A 4,396-nucleotide genomic window follows, 5' to 3' on the forward strand; every position below is an offset into this window, starting at 1 on the left:
GTGTCATAAGTATCAAGAACATCTAATACAAAGGTCGAATCTGATATACATCATAAGTCTCTGAATAATAATAAAGACTGAAAAATAAAAGATAGAACTAAAAGATATCCATATCACAGGATTTTACCACTAATTTGAAAGTGCAAAGTTTGCTAAAGAGATCAGTTGTCGCGCGAAACACCCCGACAAGGATCTACATCAAAAAGGAACACGAAAGTAGAAGTAAGTACAATCCACGTGTACTCAATATGTTTGACTGACTGATTATAAGGAATTAATCAAACTCGTGCAATAAACTAAGGAATGCTTTCATCTGCATGCACAAAAATTACATTCCGACAACGATGCCGCCAATTTATATAGAATAGAGCGAATAAAGTAAGCACATAAGGACAATTCAATATCACAATTAATCAGATAAGTCAAGTAGTCCAAATAGCAATGCAATGAAATAAAGCAATTTCACCTTTTTTGAAAACGTTTCAGTACTCAAGTATGCTAAAAAATCCCAACTCAACCCCTCGGGAGGGTATTACAAGTCAAATAGTCTCCTCGAGCCTCTCTCACGGGCAAATCATGAATTACGTGCTCTCAAAGCAAATAGGATAGCAAATAAGGCCCCTACACTGACATCACAATAAAATTAATAGTCCCAACTCATACTACGATCACATCCCAAAGTCTATAATATACGAATGACTAATTACCCAATTCTGTCTCAAGGAAGGATAATCAAACCTACCTCGAAGGCCAAAACTTCGCACAAACGCTCTAACCAGAGCTCAAATCACGAACACCAATCCCGAAATAATTACCCACTATCAAGAATGATTTTTTTTTATCAAAAGGAATCTAACGATACTTATATTGCAAGATTTTAGAAACGAGGTCAAAATCATTCAAAAACCACTTCAAAAACAAAAACGACAAATTTGGAATTTTATTTTAAAATCATGTTCTACCTATCAAGGGGAGTTCGTGGTTGAAAACCCCATTAAATTTGATCAAGAATCGAGTTAGAAAGCAATAAATTCTTAAATTTGAAATTGGGAAGAACCCCCCCAAAAATTGATTTGAAATCTTGATTTTCAAGATGAATTGAAAGATAAAAATGGATAAAATTGATTTATTAATGAAGAGGGAACTTACCCAAACGAAAATCTTCAAGAATCCCTACAAAAATCCCTTCTCCTAAGCTCCAAAATGAGTGAAAATGGTGGAATATGAAGAAAATGGGGTTCTCCCAAATTAACACTGCTCAACTACAATTTGCTCTTTGCGATCGCGGGCCACTTACCTCTGTGATCGCGAAGCACAAGAAAAGTGTTCATCGCGAACGCGGGACAACAACTGCGAATGCGAGGCATAGGAAATATATACATCGCGATCATGGGATAATCCATCGCGATTGCGAAAGACTCAGCAGGGGACACCTCTTCGCGAACGGGGGACTCAGAGTCGTGTACACGAAAGGTTAAGACGCCTGTTCCAGAAACCAGTAATCTCTCAAATTCAAAGTCTCCGATCAAACCTTCAAAATTCATTCGGGGTTCGATAAAAATAAACTGGATATGCTACCACACTGAATTCAATATTTTAGACTCAATGAAATTGTTCGATTTCTAAAAAAAGTTCATTATGATGAAATTACCCTTCCAGACCCCTTTTAGGCCTAAAACTTAACTTTTAGCCTATTTTTTCAAAATGAAAACTAAGGTCCCAGAGCTCTAAATCATCATTCAACTAGACCAAACTCGATGTTTTCGAATGCAACGGAACCGATAGAATTCCCATCTGATGCTCTAATCTCAACATGTTTACCAAAATCAATCATCTAAATGGAACTTCCCACTCAAGCCTTCAAATCGCCAAAATCACATCCGTTGGCATCGAAAACCATGTCAATCATCCTCATATCACAAACAAAATATGAAAATATTACAGAGAAGGGCAAAATGATCATTTCTCCCAGAAAAGCAATTTCTTAAGAATAGGGTATTACACATGACTATTTTTAAAGAAAGCATATCAGTTTTAGAAGAGAAGCTCTATTAGTTAAAGCAAAGTTCAATATATCTTTAAAGAGGTGTTTTGAGCATTGATTCGTCATAGATAGTATTGCTATTATGAACATTATTGCATTATTTTGGGAATAGTATCGAACACTTATTTTGATAAGAGTTCAGATAACTCAAATTCATAAATTACGTATCCAGCGTAGGATATGATAGTGCCATTGCTTCGGGCGACTCCTCACCTCAGTTTCTGATAAGAACCTTTTAGTTGGATTCATAAGTTGAATTATGTCCTATACTCTAGGACAAGATATAGGATGGCCCTGACAACGTGGGCTAAACATTGTATCATCCCGAGGTTCATAGTGATGTTTGTCGGTTACAGAAACTCTCTAAGAAAAGAAAAGTTATTATTTTAAAGAATTGCATTCATTGCCTTATTTCATTGGTAAAGTTTGATGTTTCATTACACATGCATGCTTTACTTTAGTTGAGTTATTTTCAGTGTTTCTTTCATGAGTATTTCAGTTCACTTATTTGTTTCATTCATCTGTATTACATACCGTACATTTCATATACCAACGTCTTTCGACTCTGCATCGTTTTATGATGCAAACGCAGGTATTTGAGATCATCAACATGCGCTCAGTTGAGAACACACTTCACTTTGTCAGATTTTGATGAGACTTATTTGCTTTCAGATGACTCCTTTATAATTATTTCTTTCAGTATTAACAGTTTCTTTTGAAGCAAATGTTGGTTTATTCCAGCATATATCTTTAGTTATTAGAGACTTCATGAACAAAGTCAGAGGTCAATTCAGTCATTTCAGATTAATGATTAAAATATTATTTATTTCCTAATTAAGTTATATTTAAGATAGAAGCATGAGTTTTATCTAAAGTATCTTGAATGCTCATTCTTTTAAGCTTCCGCACTTATGTTTAGTCTTCCGCTTAATAGTCAGGTCAAGAGTTCGCTTGAGACCAACAATGATTTTCAAGTGTCGATCGCGCCTAGAATGTAGACTCGGGGCGTGACTACAAAACTATAAATATGATGAAATTTCATTATGAATGGTGTCCCAATTATGCACCAAAACATCTCATTATTCTCTTTCTACAACTCTTAATGTGTTATAAAGAAAGTGAGTCCATACCAGCATATTTAAAAAAATAAAAATATATTCAATTAACTATTCTTAGAATTCATGATCATATAAATATCGTTATCACATATCTTGTAAGAGACTGATATTTCTTCAGGAGACGCAAATTCTCAAGGCAATGTAATTGTGGTGTGAGTTGATTTTATATGAATTTGTGTAATTAATTTTTTGTGATTATTCATAAAAAAGATTTTGATTCAACAAAATAAAGTTCAATAAAAAAAGAAATGCTTATTAATTAGGCAACTACGAATACATTCATTTAGCATAAGCAATGTCATAATTAGGGCTAAACATAAAATATCAAAAATCAAATTGAGAATTTTGATAGTTTGATATTCAGTAATTTAGTGTTCGCTATGGTATTCAGGAGCGAACTTTTAAAATTATGGTATTCAAATTTGAGTTTGGTAGCATTTGATGTTCGATATTTCTTGATTATCGAATTATTTACTTAATAAATGCCATATATCAATAGGTTCATTTATACAAGCCCAAAATAAAATTTAGAGACTAAACATAAACAACTCAAATACATATGTATCTACAGGTGTTATCAAAAACGGTTATTTGATTTTACTCTTTTCATGATGTTGACTTTTGATCAACGGTACAAAATGATAAATTATTGATAATATTGTGGTAGGTGGTGTTTCTAGTTACTATTACACAATATTGCATTTGATGAAAAAATATTAGAATCTGAACAAATTAGGTACAAATATTTCAGTAATAATTTGTCTTGGATGTCCATTTTTGTTTGGGAATGCATCGATTTCTAATTCCGTAGCACATATGTCTTTTTAGTTGTGTCATTTTTTTTATGTCTGCTACTCTTTACTCGTTGATCTTCTATTATATCGTACTTCCACATTGAAAGCAGAAATAACTAGAGCAATGGTATTTTTACAATATAGTCGGCTCTAACTTCAATATGATTTTACCGAATATCATACAAGTTTAAATATCAATTATTGAACCAAAATTTAAAATTTCAATATTAAATATCTATGTTTAACTACTAATTATGGAATTACCAAATTCAAAATTTAGAGATCCAATATCAAATACCAAACACATGCTTACCACCCTTAGTATAGGACATAATTCAAGTTATGAATCCAACTTAAAGGTTCTTATGCAAAAAAAAAACAAAAAAAAAACACACATGCTTACCACGTGCTAGTTATTCAATCAAACCATCTACTAGTAG

This window comes from Solanum dulcamara, chromosome 5, assembly GCF_947179165.1.
Source record: "Solanum dulcamara chromosome 5, daSolDulc1.2, whole genome shotgun sequence".
In the NCBI taxonomy this organism is placed as follows: Eukaryota; Viridiplantae; Streptophyta; class Magnoliopsida; order Solanales; family Solanaceae; genus Solanum; species Solanum dulcamara.